At 43.6% G+C, this 20,715-nt stretch overlaps 1 protein-coding gene and 1 long non-coding RNA gene across 6 annotated transcripts in view; both read left to right on the top strand.

Annotated features, from left to right (window-relative positions):
- Positions 1-20,715, top strand: part of LOC135227225 (Fc receptor-like protein 2) — a 505,822-nt gene that overhangs the window by 400,301 nt on the left and 84,806 nt on the right. The window lies entirely within an intron of this gene.
- On the top strand, positions 432-7,031 carry LOC135230848 (uncharacterized). Its single transcript, XR_010321620.1, has 4 exons — positions 432-1,287; positions 2,334-2,499; positions 3,497-3,523; positions 6,986-7,031. It is a non-coding gene; the product is annotated as an uncharacterized LOC135230848 (long non-coding RNA).

The following is a 20,715-nucleotide window of genomic DNA, read 5'->3' as shown; positions in this document are numbered from 1 at the left end:
TTGCGTCCCCAAAGTTCTTATACTTTAGAGCAGTTTTCACATGTTATTGGAACTATTAAACCACGTCCATTTGGAATTCGGAACTGTTTCTTATTCTTCACTGTATTGCTTGCACCTATCACATTGTCTGCCACTCATGGCTGCTGAAAACTTTTTAATAAGTGCAGTAATAAGTAAATGGAGAAATAAGGACTAAAAAAATGAGTGCCTACAGTGAGCCAAAATTCATGCTGAGTAACTGGACTAATTACAAAGAAGCTAAGATGTCTAATTATAGAGGAAAAATTACTCTGCTCAGAACAGTAGATTATGTTAGCATATCAAGCTCACTACTTGAGTATTCCAGAGTTGAACAGTTCTCAATGCATAGCTATGCTTAATAATACAGCAAAGCAGAGGGGCCTAGAATACTGAGGGTCTTGCTGTCTCATCTCTGTTCATCATTCCTTAGACCTAAGGATACCTTAAGTTCAGAAATCATAATGTCCATCACTACGGGGAGCTGTTTCCACTCAGTTTCCAAAGGTGGGCCTAATACACCTGGAAAGACACAGACAATAAGCAAATCCAGCCCTCTTCATAGAACTTGACATCTTGGTTCTGGATTGTGGCCCATTATGACTGCCTCCATGGGCAACTCTGCATTCTTTCTATGGCCTCTGGCTTCCGTATTCTCTGGGCGCTTACTGTGAAGAGAAGGAATCAAAATTGGCCTACTGCCCCCACAAACCATACTTGAAGACAAAGCATTGCCTGGCCTTCTACGAGATGGCCCTGTTCCTAGCATCTGAGTTTCCTTGTAGGAACTATCTCCCCTGTTTACATAGTGAAGGAACTAATGCAGATATGGATAGGGCTGGGATTATAGCAGAGCTAAGTTATGACAGACTGGTTTTTTTGTTTTGTTTTTGTGAACATCTTTTTGCCATTTCCGGCCACCTCCCTTCCTCTGGAAACATGCCGATTTCAGCAAGTCCAGCCTATCAGTTCTGCCTTCTAAATCCATTGGTTCATGGTCATCTGAGAGCACTTCTGTCACATACAGGAGCTGCTGCCCTCACCCTCCAGACACACTTGCAGCTGAAGCTGAATATTGCTACTCTGGGGTTTCCTTCCAGCCTTAAATTTCAGTTCAATATCTTCAGCTGCCCAGGTCATGGCTCTGCTACTCTCCTTGATCCTTGGTGAGTATCTCTGCTCCTGTTGGCTTAGACTCCAGAGTTTTCTCGGATTTTGATCAGGACAATCTTCCACTTGCCAAGCCTGCACAGATTCCATTCTTCCAAGGTCAGCTTCTCCCTGCTCTCCTTTCTTTATATCTAGCAACTCTTCTAAACCCAAAGGAAGCCACTTAATCCACACCCAATTTATAATCTACTTTGATGGCCAGATTTTTAAAATCTATTCCCCTTATATTTGCAATGACCTATTTATGGTCATTTTTTTTTTCTTTCCATTTCCCTTTTTACATAAATTTCCCGAAAAGTACTATTTATGAGAAAACAGGTAGAGCAAGGGAAGGAAGATGAGCCACAAGACATACTCCTTTTTTTTTTTTTTTTTAATCATATTACTTGGTTTCCTCTCAAAAATTTTCTCTATCACACTTCCCTAATTTCTCCCAGCTTCTTAACACCCAGGGTAATCTAAAGTAAATGGGGATTTGGGAACTAAAGAGACCTGAGTTTCAATCTTGGCTCTTTAATTTCTTATCTGTCATTCAATATGTCAGTTACCATACATCTGTGATATCTTGATTTCTCATTTATGAAATGAAGATAATGTTATCTTTCTCACAGGTTTGTTAAGAATGTTTGCATGAGATAACTAATTTAGGACATCTAACAATGCAATGCTTGCTAGATAAATTTTCTAATCAATCTCATCCATTTTCATTGCCTTGTTGAAGTCCTGGTTTCCCTCTTTCTCTCTTTCTCTCTCTCACACACACAACTGGGCAAGTATACATTTCCTGAAACATCTATATAGCCCACAGCACCTAAGAGCCAGCTCTGCCCATCATAAATGTACTGCTGAATCTCCCAGGCTTACCTCAGACCCAGCTCCTTCATGAAGCATTATTGGTCTGTGTCACCCGCATTATCCCCCTCCCTACAGAGGAGAGCTTTCAAGTCATGTAGTAGCTATATCAATTTCCAGCTCACGTTGCTATGAGTTGAAATTGACTCAATGGCAACGGGTTTGGTTTTTTGGTTTTTGGTATCAAACTTGGCACATTCAATTTCCTTTGTATGGAAAAATGTTTTGTGTTCATTGTTAGGCATGTAGAGTGTTATACAAATGGTTCACATAAGTATAACTTTGGGTTTTAGGCAGTTGCAAACCAGAACTCACGGAGTCTGAGTGTGGGCATGTCCTGAAGAGTAAGGGCCTGGGGCTATTGAGGAATTCCTTGGAAACCAAGAAAAGAAAGTATCCCAGGACAAGCCACTGAGATACTTGGATTTGCCTGAAAAACTCTAGAGTGGAAGGTCAAAGGTATGAGTTCCTTCAGAAGAATCCTTTAAGATAAGGGAGGAGTTCTGCACTTGAAAATACCTAGCCCTCAAGGACTATTGGAGGTCACAGGGCTCAGGACTGTACAGTGTTAGGAGAGAGCCTTAGGAATGAAAGGGTCCAACCCAGCAGATCCTCCAGGAAGAAACTCCAATATATTGAACGAGTGCGGATGCATAAATCTAGAGATTTGGAACTGAGTAGAGGGCTGCTTTCTAACCTACTGGCCTAAATCTGGGGTCTGTAAACTAGCCCATTTTAAAATGGTTTTAAAAATTCAAAAGAAGAATAATATTTTGTGACACGTGAAAGTTACATGAAATAAAATTTTATTGGAACACAGCCATGTCCATCTGTTTACTTATTGCCCATGGCTGTTTTTAAACTACAAAGGCAGAGTTGAGTAGTTGCAACAGAGATCATATGGTCCACAAAGCCTAAAGTATTTACTATCTGGCCTTTTGAAGGAGAAATTTGCTGACCCTGGACTAAATGCAGTGCCAGTGCACACAGGCCAATCCCACCACTTTTCCCTACTCCTTGCACGGCCCCCACTGTGTCTTTACCTCCCCCCACCAGTGCATCTTTCCAGTGGCCTCCAGCAACTCATTTTTGTTGACCCAGAGGTGGCTTTACCACACTGTAACTACAGGCTGTATTAACCAATCAACATAGTTGACTGGAATAGAAATCCAAATCTAGGCATGTCTGGCACAGAGTTCCCATCACATGTCCGGGGAGCAGGATGGGGTCAGTTAGCTGTGGTAGAATTGGTCTCTGTAATTCCTTGCCAATGTGCATGTGTCCTTTGAAGCTGGCCATCCCAGGAGAAGGTGCCAACAAGCCTGACTTTGGAGGTTGTATATGTACCGCCCCAACTATCGCGCAAGTTTTGGCAAGGGCCTTCCAGAGAGTTGTAGTCAGCAAAGCCTTGGAAATTGACTATATGACCTCACTCACTGCCTTCTTTTTTCCCTAGCCATTTGCACTGGACCTGGCCTCATAGGTAAGATTTCTGGGGGATTCCTGAGAGGTAGGCCTTCAAGCTCAGGAAAGTGGAAATTTTGAAACTAACCGGACCACGGGGAAATTGTTGTTGTTAGGTACCACCGAGTCAGTTATGACTCATAGTGACCCTGTGTACGACAGAATGGAACCCCACTCGGCCCTGTGCCGTCTTCATAATCGTTGTTATGCTTGAGCCTATTGTTGCAGCCACTGTGTCAACCCATCTGCCTTTCCGCATTCCCACCCCCTCTCAGTCTTGTCTGGATAGATTTCTACCTCCAGAACTTATAAGGAATTAGGGTGGGTTCATCCTGCAATGAGAAGTCTCTGGCTGGTGCAAACGATTTGCACTCGTCTACTCGTCTATGTGCAAAAAAGGCTTGGTGAACTGCTTCTGTGAAGATTACGGCCAAGAAAACTCTAGGGAGCAGTTCTACTCTGGGGTCACTATGAGCTGGAATTGACTTGATTGCTTTTGTTTTATCCTGCAAGGGGACTCCTCTCCACTTGGCCTCCATGGCCCAAGATGCTTGGCCAACATCCAAGTATCATATGGCTTTATTTCAGGCCAAGTAGGAGCAGTTCTACTGTGTCCTGTAGGGTCTCTATGAGTCAGAATCTACTCTATGGCACACACAACACACAACACACACACACACACACACACAGAGGTACCTTACCATCTGGTGGCTATCTCTGGGAAATGAACTTCCTTTTGCTCCACTTGGAACCAGCACATCCAGGTCCCCCTGCCAGCCTTAATGTTACCTTTATTTGAACTGTGAATCCATCTGCCTCTGCGCAGTACATGGCTGGACCAGCAGAGTTCAGGCTGGATGTCAGCCTCCATTGGTCACCTCTGCAAGGAGCCTTTGGGCAACGCACAAACTGCACAACCAAGCAGAGGTTGGGCTGCACAAAGAGAATAAGTCTATGGAAGAAGGAGGTTATGATGGTACAAACTCAAGGGGGTTGTTTGTAGAATATCAGTTTTTTTTTACATAGTCCCTGCAGTCTATCCTTTCTCTCGAGTAGAGAGTTTACTAGAGAGAGGAAGCCACAGACTCTGCTATGGGTGTGGAAGCTTCTGCATCCTGCTGGATGCAGTTTGATTTCTTAATGAGCTCAGCTGTTGGGTCCTCAGTCCAACTCTCAGATTACTTGATCTTTTTACTTTGGCCTCCAGGACTGTCTCTTGGTGCTGGTATTGGGAAACAATGGCTCTCTTGACAAGCCTCCCCATACTCTAGGATGTTTTTCTTCTGACCCTGGCTCCCTCTCTAAAGCCTTCTGATGCTAAAGGCTGCTAACGGCACTGCCTAGGACACAACTGCCCTGATGATTCTTTCTACTCTTTTGTGGCTTTAAAATCTTACTCAGCCATTCTTTCTCCCCGCAAGCTGAATTTCTTTTATATTTACTATTTCTTTTTTTTTTAAATACATATTTCTTCTTTCCCATGGGCTCTTCTAGTATTTCATTCCACAGAAAATGAAAACTCATTCAAAGGGAGTTTATTTTAAAACTAGCATATTATCACCCAAAATCAAATATAATAACCTGACCGTGATCTTAATAGCTAATCTTTCCTGGAGTAAATAACAATGTCAATGCAAACTCTAGTCTTAGTTATGATGAACTATACTGACTCAAAAGTTATTTCTGGGTGACTCCTTAAGAATTATATTTGTACCCAAATGTATCAGCCTTAAACCCGGGTGCAAAAATGGTAACTTTCTTAGTTTTTCTATTACTAATTTAATTTCAAGTATTCATTCTATATATTCTGCATATTACCAAAAAAAAAAAAGGAATAAGAAGAAACAAAAAACAAATGAACAAACTAAACATAAGCTTTCCAGTGCAGTTTAATATCAGCCAGATCAGTGTTTTCTCATTCAACCACTTCTTCTGGGTTAATTCTAAGTTTTCTGGGGAGTTTACACAGCATTGAGACAAGGCAGGCAGCAGGAAATATGGTCCTCAGAAGTCATATTCCATCCCTGCAGGCAGCTGGGTCAACCCGTGTGGTCTATGTTGGCATCTGTTAAGCCGCTCATACCTCTATAGGTCGCAGACCACCAGCCCAAATGTGATCCCTCCAGGTGAACCAGACCTCTCTCAGCTACATGTCCCACTGGCTAACTTCCCCACTCTGTGGAGCGTGACAAATTCCTCTCTTCTCCTTTTTCACTCTGGAGCTACAGGAGACTTGGAGGGATTACTTCAGCCTAGTGACTAAATATAAGCTCCTTGAGGGCAGCAATATTACCTGTCTTATTCATCGCTGTTCTCAAAGTTCCTAAAATAATACCTTGAACATAGTATACACTCAACAAATGTTGCCTGATGGGCTGTTTGTTTCCTATTCTACTTCTATGCCTCAGGAGAAGGGAGAGGTTTCTGTTAGTCTTTTGCCCCCCATAGTCTACTTGAGAAGCAGAACCAAGTCATGGATTCCTCAAAACTCATGTATAGGTTCTATAGAGCCTCTCTCCTACCCCAAACCCATCCTCAGCGACCTCTTAGACTAGAAATTGGGGCTCTGAGACTCTGAGGCTCTAATGATTCCTTTGTCCGGTATTCTCTGTTTTTCTTCTGACTTGGATGCTTGGGCATGGGAAAATGTCACAGGAAGTAACAAGGATGATGTGTGTCACTGATAATGGGAGAGAGAGGCTGTTCAGCTTAAAAAAAAAAAAAAAATCCATTGCCATCGAGTTGATTCTGACTCATAGAGTGTAGAACTGCCCCATAGGGTTTCCAGAGCTGTGATCTTCATGGTAACAGTATGCCACAGCTTTCTCCCACAAAGTGGTCAGTGGGATTGAACCATTGGACCTTTCAGTTCACAGCTGAGCCCTTTAACCGCTGTGCCACCAGGACTCCTTTGTTCAGTTTAGGAGCCCAAACTATACGTAGATCTCTCAGTCCCTCCTCCATCTGACGTCCGTGGGGAGAGACAGAGTCATGAACAAGAAAGATCACATAGTAACCTTCGCTAGACTTGGATGCTGGCCTGGGGCTTCTGCTAATTTACAGTATGACCGTAGGATCTTCACTTCTCTGGGGATTGTCTCCCTTATCTGTGAAATAGTGGGATTGGGCTTTATAATCTCTATAGGCCCTTCTGGTTCTGACCACCAGAGATTCTGAGAATTCTGCTTTATCTTTAATCAATATCCTTCCTTTAATCTTCAAACAAAATCCTACAGTCATATCTAGGAGTCTGTAGGTGGAATTTCTTGGTAGGGTACAATTAAGGGTGTAGCAGAATCAGAGCTCAGAGATGGGACCCTGCAGGTCCTCTCTCCCCCCTTCCCTTCTGTTTTCTCCTTCCCCTCCTCTGACTTTCCATGCTGTCTGTGAATGGTGAAGCAGTCCCAAGCTGACTGACCACACCCCTGAGGACCCTTTAGACTCCTCCTGGGTCCCCAGCTAATAGTGCATCTCCTTGCAGAGTCTTCATACAGAGCGCGACTGGTGGGAGGCTCCCACCGCTGTGAGTAGATGTGGAACAGAACGGTCAGTGGAGCACTGTGTGTGGTTACAACTGGGACTTGAAGAACGTAGTTGTGGTGTGCCGGGAGTTGGGCTGTGGAGCAGCGAAGGGAACACAGAGTAGTTTTACATATAAGCCACAGGCGGAAGAGAACCAAGACTTCTTCATCGAGGAGTTCCATTGCAAGGGGCTGGAAGATACACTGGCTCAATGTGAGAAAGAAGATACTGATTATGGGAGCTGTAGCCACCAAGACTACGCAGGAGCTTCATGTGAAAGTGAGTATGGCAGGGCTCACAGACCATCTGCCAGCTGCCCATACCCCACAAGGCCACACTTGTTTGTCTTTACTTCCCACTGTGGACTTTCACATGGGCTGCAATGGCTAATTGGTCCCTTGTCCTTCACATCTCACACTTGACCTAGAGATAAACGTTATCCTCACCTAGAATTGTTACTGCTACTTGCTTGAGCTAATGCACTCCTCTTAGTTACAAGACATATGAGAACCTGTTTCTTTTCTGAACACACACAGACGCACATGCAGAGACTCCCCTGCAGTCAGGAAGCATGTGCTGGATAGTGGACCAGGCATCTGGATCTAGAGTTGGAGTTATGGGGGACGAAATGAGCCCACGAGGTATAACTTATACTTGACCTATAGTTTCGGCTCTCAAGTTGTCCACCAGCTAGTCAGGTAGGTAGGAGGTGCTCACGGGAAACCAGCACACTCTCACGTGTTTTTCTCTATTCCTTTCCTTTCCTGCATACATTTGCTTTCTATGTCTTAATAATTTCTCCCCTCTCTGTGTGTACTTTTCCCCATTAGAATGTGATTTGGCTAAGTGGCTAGGCCATGTCTTCTCTTTCTCGGCCTCCCATGAATTCTTTACCAGGGAAACAGTCACCGACTCTTTGTGACCTGATGCTGAGGCTTCTTTCCTTTTTTTGAGAAGTCTTGAAGATTGAGAGCCCTAATCTGGGATTCTTGGGTGCTAGTGCTGACACTAATAGCAAAAGGCTTTGGCCTTGGGCACATCACTTCACTTCTCTGTATGTTATATTGTGTTTGGTTTTTTATTTTATTTTTTAAAATCTACACAGTGTTTCTATCTGCCTTTTTTGAGGAGCAAATGAGAAGTTGAATGCGAAAAGAATTTGAAAAAATAAAAATGCGTAGAAATGATTAATGGTTCAACTGAGAACTGACTCATTGGTTCATTCATCTACTCATTCAGCAAAGCATTCGTAAGCAGTTATTAGGCCCTAAGCACTCCAGTCTGCATTGTACTAAACACCAAGAGAGTAGAGATGTATACATTGATTCTCTTTTCTCAAGAAGACTGTGTTCTCGCAGGGAACAGACACTTCCTCTTTCTTTTTCCAGTCCCAGAGACTGTGCGGCTGGCTGATGGCCCCGGACGCTGCATAGGGCGAGTGGAGGTGAAGCATCAGGACCAGTGGGGCACCGTGTGCAAAGCAGGCTGGAACCTCCAGGCTGCCAAGGTGGTATGCCGGCAGCTGGGATGTGGGAAGGCCACACTGACCCGAGGAAACTGTAAAAGAGCTACACAGGGCCAAGGTCCCATCTGGCTGAACCAGGTGTCATGCTCAGGAAAAGAACTAACTATTCAGGATTGCCCTTCCAGGCCTTGGGGGAAGAACAACTGCACCCATGACGAAGACACTTGGGTCCACTGCGAAGGTAAAACCTGCAAATTCAGAGGCTAAGATTTTTCATGAATTTATTAAATGAAATTTTATTCAGTCATTATTTACAGAGAATTGTAAATACACATAGCAAAGTTAATTGTGCTTATCCTTAATGTTCTGGTCTTTAAAACGGGACTAATAATACCTGCCTTTGTATATAAAAATGATGTAAACAAACAAAAAAACTAAACCTGTCATCACTGAGTCGATTCTAACTCATAATCAGTGTCCTAGTCACCTAGTGCTGCCATAACAGAAATACCACAAGCAGATGGCTTTAACAAAGAGAAATTGATTCTCTCACAGTCTAGTCGGTTACCAGTCCAAATTCAGGGCATCGGCTCCAGGAAGGCTTTCTCTCTCTGTCAGCTCTGAAGGAAGGTCCTTGTCCTCAACCTTCCTCTGGTCGAGGAGCTTCTCAGGCACAGGGACCCCCTGTCCAAAGGACACACTTTGCTCCTGGTGCAGTTTTCTTGGTGGTGTGAGGTCCCCAACTCTCTGCTTACTTCCCTTTCCTTTCATCTCTTGAGAGATAAAAGGTGGTGCAGGCCACACCCCAGGGAAACTCCCTCCACATTGGATAGGGGAGGTGACCTGAGTAAGGGTGGTATTACATTCTCACCCGAATCCTTTTTAACATAAAATCACAATCACAAAACAGAGGACAACCACACAGTACTGGAATCCTGGCCTAATCAAGTTGATACACCCATTTTTGGGGGGACATAATTCAATCCATGACAGTTACTATAGCAGCTCTATTAGTATATTAAACAATATTAATCTCTATATTATTAAAAAAAAAATACGAACTATTATTTTATTGAATTCTGTATAAGTTTTCTGAGCCTGATTCCCCAATTTTCGGTAGCACATTTATTTAATGCTGGCCTGGCTTCTTTCTTCCACTCAGCATGCTTTTGAATTGATAATCGCCTCCTCTGCAGTTTGCTCCCAAATGGTGTATCTAAAACCCGAAACATATTTGTTTTGTTCCATAAAAGACCCCATTATAACAATGGCTTCAGTGGGTAAAAAAACCTAGGTCTAGACTCTGCCTCTCGCTGAGGGGGGAGCACAAACTTCACTGGGAGATGGACCCTGACGATCGAAACATACACTGTAGGAAACCCAGGTGGTGTAGTGGTTAAGTGCTACAGCTGCTAACTAAAGGGTCAGCAGTTCGAATCTGCCAGGTGCTCCTTGGAAACTCTATGGGGCAGTTCTGCTCTGTCCTATAGGGTCGCTATGAGTCGGAATTAGCTCAACAGCACTGGGTTTGTTTGTTTGTTTGTTTGTTTTTTGGTTTAGCTCATATAAAGGGATTAAAAAATTTTTACTGTGCCTTGGGTGAAAGTTTGCAAAGCAAATTCGTTTTCATTTGATGTTGTTAGGTGTTGTCGAGCTGGTTGAGTTGGTTGCATCTCACAGCAACCCTGTGTACAAAAGAAGGAAACACTGCCCGGTCCTGCACTATCTTCACAATCATTGTTATGCCTAAGTCCATTGTTGCAGCCACTATGTCAATCCATGTCCTAGAGGGTCTTCCCTCTTTTTTGATGACCCTCTGCTTTACCAAGCACGATGTCCTTCTCCAGGAACTGGTCCCTCCTGACAACATGTCCGAAGTATGTGAGATGAAGCCTCACTATCCTTGCTTCTAAGGAGCATTCTGGCTGTACTTCTTCCAAAACAGATTTGTTCGTTCTTCCGGCAGTCTATGGTATATTCAGTATTCTTTTCCAACACCATAAATCAAAGGCGTCAATTCTTCTTTGATCTTCGTTATTCATTGTTCAGCTTTCGCATGCGTAGGAGGTGATTGAAAACACCGTGGCTTGGGTCAGACTCACCTTAGTCCTCAAAGTGACACAGCTTTGCTTTTCAACACTTTAAAGAGGCTTTTTGCAGCAGATTTGCCCAGTGCAATACGTTTTTTGATTTCTTGACTGCCTTTTCCATGCTGCTCATATGTTAATATAGACAACAGCACACAAGGGCCATAGTCAAGGCAACTTCTTAGACATAACCAAACACATTGTGGGATGAAGTTCCTAGGCTTGAAGGCTAGAATTCTGTTGATAATTTTTGCATCTGTTTTCATGAGGGACATCGGTCTGTAATTTTCCTTTTTGGGGTGTCTTTGCCTGGCTTTGGTAATCAGGGTTATGCTGGGTTCATAGATTGACTTCAGGAATATTCCTTCCTTTTCTATACTCTGAAATAGTTTGAGTAGTATTGGTATGAGCTCGTCTCTGAATGTTTGTAGAGTTCTCCAGTGAAGCCACTAGGGCCAGGGCTTTTTGTTGTTGTTGTTGTTGTGTGTGTGTGTGCATGTGTTTAAACTCTTCAAGCTCTTATTTAGTTATGGATCTGTTCAGTTTTTTTTTTTGTTTAAGGAGGTAGTGTGTTTCTAGAAATGTGTCCATTTCCTATAGATTTTCAAATCGGTTGAAGTGCAGTTTTTCGTAGTATTCTGTTATGATCCTTTTTATTTCAATTAGTTTGGTTGTAATGTCACCCATCTCATTTCTTATCCAAGTTACTTGCTTCCTCTCCTGCTTTTCTTTTGTCAGTTTGGCCAGTTGTTTGTCAATTTTGTTGATGCTTTCAAAGAACCAACTTCCAGTCTTATTATTTCTATTATTTTTTTTTGTTCCCTACTTCATTTATAATGGGATTTTGATATGCGTTTTTCAACCAAACAAATTGTGGCTGTTGTTAGGTGCCATAGAGTCAGTTCCGACTCACAGCAACTGTATGTACACTAGAACAAAATGTTGTCCAGTCCTGTGCTAGTGTCACAATCATTGCTATGTTTGAGCCCATTGTTGGAGCTGCTGTGTCAATCCATTCCCTTAAGGGTCTTCCTCTTTTTCATCAGCCAAGCATGATGTCCGTCTCCAGTGATACCAAACAGATAGGGGCTAGCTAATATACAATAAAAACATACTTAAAAACCTGATTTAAAGTTTTTTAAAATTTCTGGTGGCTTAAAGTATCTCTTTGGAATGCTACCAAATCATGAAATCACCCAGAATTAATTCTTTAAGTAAGAGCTGACCTTAAATTTCTATTTTGATTAGGTCTTTTCCCCAAATGAAAAATTATTGCACAAAGTCTTAAATATCTGAAGAATTGACTGCCAAAGTGTTAGATGAAAGAGAGGAAGCAGGGGCGTAGGAACCAGAGGGGCCTCTAAGAATTCAGTCTTGGTATTGAGTACTATTTTGGCTTGAGTAAAGACAAATATACTGTAATCTTAACATTAGGCATGTGGAGAGAGAGAAATTAGGCAACATTAGGGAGGATGGGGAGTCCCTGGATGGTGTGGATGGTTAATGTGCTCTGCTGCTAACCAGAAGTTTGGTGGTTCAAGTCCAACCAGAGGCACCTTGGAAGAAAGGCCTGGTTATCTACTTCTGAAAAATCAGTCACTGAAAATCGCATGGTACATAGTTCTGCTCTGACACGCAGGAGGTTGTCATGGGTCCGAATAGACTTGATGGCAACTGGTCACTGGCTAGAAGGGACGGACCTGGAGCTGAGAAGTTAATCCTGCCTTAGTGCTGCCTCTCCTTTTCCAAGGGGCTGGTAGCAACCCAACTTACAGGTTCAGGAAGACAGAGGTAAACTGTGACTGACCAAGTTGGCCTCAAGATCAAAAGAGGGTATGGCCGTGGCATCAGAAGTCTCTGAACAATATTGATACCTGTTATAAGGACAGTGGCAGAGTCATGCCTCAGAGATGCCTGCCCTAGTTGATTACAATCCTCGGTTAGCATCCTAGGTTCTGAGAAACGGAATCTATCCCCTTTGTAGAGGAGAGAGGCAGGGGGTCACCAAGGACAGGAATATAAATCCAGAATGTGAGCAAAACCCCAGGAAAGTGATCTAAGTATATACTGTAGGTGCTGGGTTCTGGGCGACTGCTCATGTATGCCAGGATCCTCGTTAAGAGACTATGGACACCAAAATTTTAGCCGTCAACTATTTTTCAGCTCCACTCGCTGATGGGGATGGGACTCCCATTATGTAGTCAGTTTTCGCTCCATGGACTCAGGCTGGCAGAACCGAAACCGTGGTGGTGGATATTCCACATCTTCACGTGGGCAGAGATGGGTTCAGAGGAATAGACAGGCTGGATCGTCAGTCTGTGCTGCCTCTGCTTTGATTCTCGCTTGGGCTTTCCGAAGAGTTACCAGAAAATGCATTCAGTGTGGTGCAGTCCAACCACCCCATGTCGCTGTTAAGTTCTTTAGTTTTTCAGACCTACTAGAAAGTCATGCATACATGTTAGATTTACAACATAGGTGGAGGAATGAAAATATATTTGTTAAGGAAAGGGATCTAGGCCACATGTGTTAGAACCTGACGGAGACCTAGAAGAGGGACTGTAAACACAGAAACACATGTGGAGAGTTTCATATGCAATGTGTTTGAGTGAGGATGTAAAGGAACTTTTTTTTTCCCTTTCTCTACCTCTCTCCAACCCTTGACTTCCTCTTTGACACCACAGATCCCTTTGAACTGAAGCTGGAGGGAGGAGAGAGCCACTGCTCTGGACGTCTGATGGTGCTGCACAAGGGTATATGGGGTTCTGTCTGTGATGATGGCTGGGGAAGAAAGGAAAACCAGGTGGTATGCAAACAACTGGGCTGTGGCCATCCCCTCCTTCTACCCTTTGGAGTCCAGAAACACTTTGGCCTGGGGGTTGGCTGGATGATGTTCGTTGCTCAGGGAATGAGTTGTCTCTAGAGCAGTGCCGGCACAGGTTCTGGGGGTATCATGACTGCACCCACAAGGAAGATGTGGCTGTGATCTGCTCAGGTAAGTCCTGCAGCTGGAATCCATGAAGACTGGCCTGGTGTGGGCTGCAGAGTAGGAGTGGAAGTGGGGACTCTTTGGACACAATCTTGAGAAAGTCTTTTCAAAGAGCCTGGAATACTAGCCCTGAACTGGAGACCTCTTTGGGGAAGTGGGAGAAGAATCCTTGCCCTAACTTGGGCCAGGAAATACAAATGCAGCCCTTGAGTGGCTGACTCAAGAGACCCACCAGTCAGCAGCTCAGTTTTATAATCAGAATGGGAGCTGACTGTGCAGAGCTATTTGGCTCTGGAACTAGGTAAGACCTGATAGTTGACCAAGGAATGTGAGGAGCAGCTTAGTGCCTTGAAAAGGAGGGGTTTGGTGACACAAGACTGGAGTTTGAGCCCTGCTCAACTACTTTGAAGCTATGGGATCTTAGCTAGTCGCTTAATTGCTCTGAATCTGGTGCTTTCGTGTGTGAAATAGGGAGACACTTGCCCCATTTACCTCAGCGAGTTTTATGATCGTGGAGGATAAAATGTGCTAATATATGTGAGTATTGTTTGTGACTCACATGGGAGCTGGTTGGGTAAGTCCCTGGGGTACTGTACTAGTTTGTGACTTGGCCCCACCATCGGTGTGTGTCTTAGGCCCTAGGAAGGTGCCATCTATTTTCTTAGCCTCTTTGAGCTTGAATGAAACAATCCTTTCATGACCTGTTGCCACCCTTACTGTATGTTCTTCTTGTCTTTCCAGAGCCGTAGCCTGGTCTTCTTGATGTTTCATCAGGCTCCCACTAGCTCTGGAATGACCCTACTTGTCTCATGGGCCCAGATTATTCCATTTTTTTCATGCTGGGCCTGCAGACTTTGAGGCAGGCAGCCTCAGAGCCCAAACTTCTAAGAGACACCTGCTTCGGCTTATGCTCCTACACTGAGCAGAATAAGCTTCCCTTTCTTCTGAAATTGTCCTTGACAAGATAACCAAAATGGCCTCTGAGCGGAGATTTAACCTTCTAATGGAAGAAAATCAACCTCTTCCTCCATACTGGGGGATCAAACCTTTGTCTGAAAAAAATGTATAGTCATCCCCAAGCTAGGAGCACCTGTGTGAAGGTCAATCCTGAATATTCATGATTAATTTGCATTTCCTTGTCTGCTCTCTGTAAAAGCCCACCTCCCCAAGCTGCCTGCAAGCAGTCTTGGAGGCAGCAGCCCCGATTGCTCCTTCCCTTGTACAACAAAATAAAGACATCTCTCTGATCTCCCACTTCGGCCTCTCGTTTATTGGCTGTAACAAGTCACGCTGAGCAAAACCTGGGGTTTTCACCTGACAACAACTTTAGCCACCATCCCTCCTTCCCTAAGCAGGAGTCTGAACACTGCGCTCAAGCCTTGCTCTCAGAGCCAAGCACACCCATCCTTGCCTATTATGAGAGTTATGAGGGAAGACATAGAAACTTCTTGTAGGGCAAGATGAGCTTCCAGTTGTCCTCTCCTCACCACTGACCCCTTGACATTAGTTTTTTAGCCTTTTTTGCTTCTTCCCAAACTGCCTGGGACTCCTAGGCTTGTCATTTTGACCAGATGTGCAATCCATTGCTTAGGCAAGATCTATGTCTGCAAACAAGATGAAAGGAATGGAGCAATAAGAACATTCGAAAGGAAATGTTGGTAGACAATTTCACAGAAGTTGGGGGAAATCTTAGAATCATCTTATAGCTTTTTATCAAGTCTTTGGTGATCACAATTAATAATACTTCTCTACTCTCTTACTGCTTGGTGAGTGTGGAACATTTTTCAGGGGCAGAATCCTCTAATCCAAGACATGACCTTTTTCATGACACTTGGAAAAAGATGTTGGACATTCTGACTACCCTGATAAATATATTTTTTGTCCATCCCTATACTACCTGCCAACACGGTTGGCCTTTAACAAGAAGACTGTTACAAACGCATTAGTTTTATCTAAGAAAAATATATTGGATATGGAGCTACTACTGGGAGAAGGGCAAGAAAAAGGCAGAAGGAGATTGGGATGTCCAGAGTTGTGTCTCACGCCAATCAGAAAATGTAATTTTTATTTTATGAACTGAGGCTTTGGGACCTGCTAATCTGAGGTGAAACATCATGATACTAAAATGACAATCAAGACTTGATTGTAAAAATGGACAATCTTAAACTCTGAGGCTAAGCTCCGTACTTATAATATGTCTACATTTACACTGTCTAATAAATTAGATATGACAGCCTGAACAGTTGCCCCTCTGTGATATGCTTTTTCTGCTGACAGGGAAGCAGGTGTGGCAGCTTCTCAGCAATGGCCTTTTAGGCAGGATTGGGTAGAAGGGAACTTGCCAGCAGATATAACCACGTGTGATATAGCTCTCTCCTCTGGGCATGGAGCTCTCTCCCTATTTCCTGCTCTAGCCTGTGAATTTCAAGTTCAATTCTGCATCTCCTGTTCTTCGGACTGACATGTCTAATAATCCAACTCTGATGTCATGCCTTTTTAACCTTAATGATTTTTTTTTTTTTTTTGCTTTTCTCCTAACCGAGAACTTTATGTCTCTGGACCCTGACTCTGGTTAATTTGGCCAAAACAGTTCAGCTGTGAAGGCAAGGTCACTAGTGAAATGAAGGTGCAGTGAAACAAGAGGGTACCAGTGAGGGCAGGACTTACCACTTGCTGGGGATTAGGAGGCCAGTGTTTCCCCAGGTCCTCATTCCTTAGTCCTAGAGTCCATAGCCTTTAGAATAATCATTCCTTCAGCACTAGGTTTTTGCAGGGGATCCAAAAACATTAAACAGAGAGAAATAATTTCTGACACTGTAAAGCTGTGATGAAGAACTAGTGGGGTCCTCTGAAAAACGAGTCTACAAGAAAGTACATGAAACTGATACTATTTAGTGACAAGGACTTGGCCATTCATTAGGTTCAGGGTGTGCCTGTCATCTTTTGTCTGCATTATTCAGGTAAGAAGTGAGACAGACTGGCAGCAGTGGGAGCTAAAGTCGTCTATGGGATCTCATGGTTCCTAATGACACCGGAATGTGTTTCTACCACCTAACCGACTATCTCACTGTAGATGTTCAACAAATATTTGTTCAATGAATATTTAAGAACTAGCTTGGAAATAGGCAGAGAAATCTAGCTTCTTATAAGGGGAGAAAATGCCTTAACAGATATTTTAGGATCGACCCAGCCTACTGATCTGTTCTCACAGTCTTTCCTTGTTTTGCCAACAGAACTTCACAAGAGGAATTTTGATTTCCCCTTATTTCTCCATTAAAATTCCTTTTGTAAAATTCCAATCCAGTAAGACCCCTAGAAACCAATCAAATAAAAGTACAGGGTACTTGCCCGGTGAAAGCAAGGCCTCACAGTAACCTAACTGATAGTATCAAATCCAGTTGCCGCCGAGTCAACTCCAACTCATGGTGACTCCATGTGTGTCAGAGTAGAACTGTGCTCGTTAGGGTTTTCAGTGCCTCAGTTTTCAGAAGTGGATCACCAGGCCTTCCCTCTGGGTGGCCTTGAGCCTCCAACCTTTCCGTTAGCAGCTGACTGCATTAACTATTTACACCAGCCAGGGCCTTCAAATGACAGTATTAGCAGATGCAATAAGAGTGTGCCACCAAAGGAGAGGCTGTCAGAAAACTGAAAGCCTGAAGGACATGAAGCTGGCCTCTTAGCACTGTCCAGAGAAAAGGATCCCCTGATCCAAGAATATGGCTGCCTTGTCTTGCTGTCCAAAATGAAGGTGGGTATAATAGGGTACCATAGCTTGAAGAGATCAGCATAGAGACAGAGACTTCCAGGGCTCACAGATATTCTTCTTCCTGGACACACCACTAGTCTACACTTCCTAAAAAAAAAAAAAAAACACTTCCTAGCTCTCCTATATATAGATAAAGCCATGTGGCCAGTTCTCACTGGAGTATGAATGTGCTGTTTATAATACCTTCACATCAAGACAGTTAACAGTAGCTCGCCTTCTCCATGCTCTTTCTCTCTCCATCTGCTGGTCGACTGGAGAAAGACACCAAGAATATATAGAAGGGCAGATCCAGAAAATGGAAGGAACTTGGGTCTCCGAATGATTAGTCGGAGCCAGACTCTCCCACCCATACTCTGCTGACTGTGACATGAATAAGAAATAAATGTTATTTATATGAAGCCACTGAAATGTCAGAGTTGTTTATTTACAGCAGTTAGCTCACCGTTACTAAAATAGACATTAAGATTAAAAAAAAAAAAACCTGGCTCACTCATAGTTTTACCTTTATTGTAGATTAATTATATTTTATTTTTGATATTTATTTTTTTAGTCTTCAAAGCTCTCTTTTTCTATATACTGGACCCACTGTGTCCATGCATTTTAAACAGTCTCTTGGATTTTAAACAAAATAATCTTGCCCTCCCGGCCACAGATGACCGGCATTAAGAGTGGACATCCTTCTCAAGCTAGATCAATCAGCCCTTCCTAGGAGTTGGAAATTGTGACCAAAATAGGGTTAGTTTCTCCAAGTAGCTGAGCTAATGTTATCCCAGAATCTGTGGCTGGCCTTTTTTTTTTTTTTACACAGCACATGGAGTGGATATAATAGGATATCAGATCCTGAAGAGATTAGCCTGAAGAAACAGAGACTGCCAAGGGCTCACCTACATTCATGTTCTCTTCCTTTGTCCATGGACACGTTGGGTGTAGTGTATAGAATTCGTAGATATTCTGAGACACCCATGCTAGTAACCTGGACTTCTATATGGCTTGGCCGCATGTTGCCGTGTAGCACAACCCAGCCAGACAGGAGAAGGTCATTGGCCACATCAAAGAGATCTTGGCCCAGGTTGCCAGGGAACTCCTGTGAGGGTGTCAGCCCCCCATGGACCCTGAGAAAACCAAGCTCCCCACCTTGTCCTTTGGAGGAGAGGATACAACCTTTGGGGTCAGCCCGATCCTGCACCTTGGAGCTCCAGTCCCACCACCCCCCCAAATTAAATATCTACAGCAACACCCTCCCCACCCCCAGCTTTTAACCTCCGTAGCATACCCAGCACAGGAAAAGCAACCAGCCGGCCCACGGCCACAGGGACCCAGAGAGGTTCACACGCCTCACATGACATGCTCTGGTGTACCAGGGTGCGGACCTCCACAGATGTGGCCATGTGACCAAGGACATGGGTGGAGGGAGCCTCACAGCAACACTTACACCTGACCACTCTGGCTCCCAGGACACAGGGCAGCCAAAAGCAAACCTCACACCTTGTCCAACATGCAGCTTGCCACGAGAACACAATGTGGGGCGGGACCACTCATAAGAGGGCATGCTCAGGAGACCAGGGCCTCTACGTGTCAAGCTCCCATTCTAGCACTTCAGGGGTGGGGGGAGGGGTGTGGGAGACTGGTACTGACCATCTCCGCCTCACCTAGCTAAGGGACCCTCATAGAGGTGGCCACTACTTAATCTGGACTTTTAAAATAAAAACAAGCAGAATTTGAGCCTGGAGTTCATGTGTGGGTTTTGAGGAGTAGAGGAGCCAGAAGATACAGCCAGGGTGCCCCCACCATGACAGCCCTGCTGGGGACCCCAGGCCTGCCTTGTAAGCCATGTAGGTAAGCTCCAAAACATGGGCTGCCCCCATTTCTCAGATGGGAAAACCGAGGCCCAGGCTTGACCAGGGTCACAGAACAAGTCAGGGGTACCATCCTCTCCTAACCCTACAAAAAAATAAAATAAACTAAAGGAAAAACAAGTGGAAGTCCTTCCACAGAGATAAATGGATAAGAATGAAACAGATGTGCAGGGAGGAACAGAGATAAAAGACAGAGAGAACCCAGGAAGTATTTTCAGTTTCTGATTCTTGTCTCTTCTTGGGGTCCAACTGCATTCCTGGTCTTGGGTTGTGTGAGAAATTGTTACATTCTTATGATAAATTATTTTTCTTTTCTCTTGAGTTGGCCTATGAACTTCCAACCAAAAAAATCCTAACCAATTCACTCATTTTAAATTGTGATAATTCATCCGTCTATGGCAAGATTCTTTTTTTTTTTTTGATGGCAAGATTGGTTAGATAACCCAATTTATTAATAATAAATTGACTTTCACTGTATTTATAAAACTGAGTTTATTGGTTTGAAAAGATAAGGAATAGTACCTATAACAGAAGTACAATCCAAAGATATTACTTCAGTGGCCCTGGTTGGATGGATGTCCAACCAACTTGTTTTACCCAGGTAACATTTATGTCTCATTCCCTTCAAATTAAAATGCAAATCAGTTAAAAATCCAGTGAAGGTGGATTATAGAGGGTCAGGAACTCAGAAGTGACAGCTATTCATACTTTTTTTGGGACATGATCTTCTTCAGCTTTTCCACCTGGTGAAGTTTTAATCATTCTTTAAAGCACGTTTCTCTCTTCAAATTTTATTTGAATCAGCCTACAACCCTGTTTAAAGCCCTTTGATCGTTTCCCATTGCACACAAGGTAAATGTGAAATTCTTTTCCTAAAAGGCGTGATCTGGCACCCACCTACTTCTCCAATCTGATCTCGCGCTACTCTCTTCCTCTAACAGCACGTTTCAACTATAAGGTCTTCTATTCCTTTCTTAAACACACAGTTTTTTTGAACTTGGAGACATCTGCCAGAAGATCAGGTTCTGGAGACAGGAACTATCACAAAGTGTTTTAGACGTGATGCCTATCAGACCTCCATGTGGAGATGTTTGTTGAGTAGGAGTTTAGGAGAGAGGTCTGAGCTTGGAGATCCAATCTGGGGAATCATCAGCATATACATGGTATTTAAAGCCATAAGACTGGAGGACATCAGTCACAAGAAAATAAGTGAGGACTGAAAAAAAGAAGAAATCCAAGGACTGAGTCTTGGGGAAGACAATAAACTTTGAATTTACAACAAATGTTCAATTCACCTGAAATAGGTGCTTGGTGCAGGTACCCTACTGGGTGGTGTTGTAGATTGAATTGTGCCTCCAAAATGTGTCACCTTGGCTAGGCCATGATTCCCAGTATTGTGTGATTGTCCCCTGTTTTGTGATCTGAGGTAATTATGCTATGTATTGTAAATCTTAATCTCTATGATGTTAATGAGGCAGGATTAGAGGCATTTATATTAATGAGGCAGGACACAATCTACAGGACTTGGT

The sequence above is a fragment of the Loxodonta africana genome, chromosome 3 (genome assembly GCF_030014295.1).
Source record: "Loxodonta africana isolate mLoxAfr1 chromosome 3, mLoxAfr1.hap2, whole genome shotgun sequence".
NCBI lineage: Eukaryota > Metazoa > Chordata > Mammalia > Proboscidea > Elephantidae > Loxodonta > Loxodonta africana.
The sequence above is the reverse complement of the archived record's forward strand: the minus strand, read 5'-3'. Positions and strand labels throughout refer to the sequence as shown.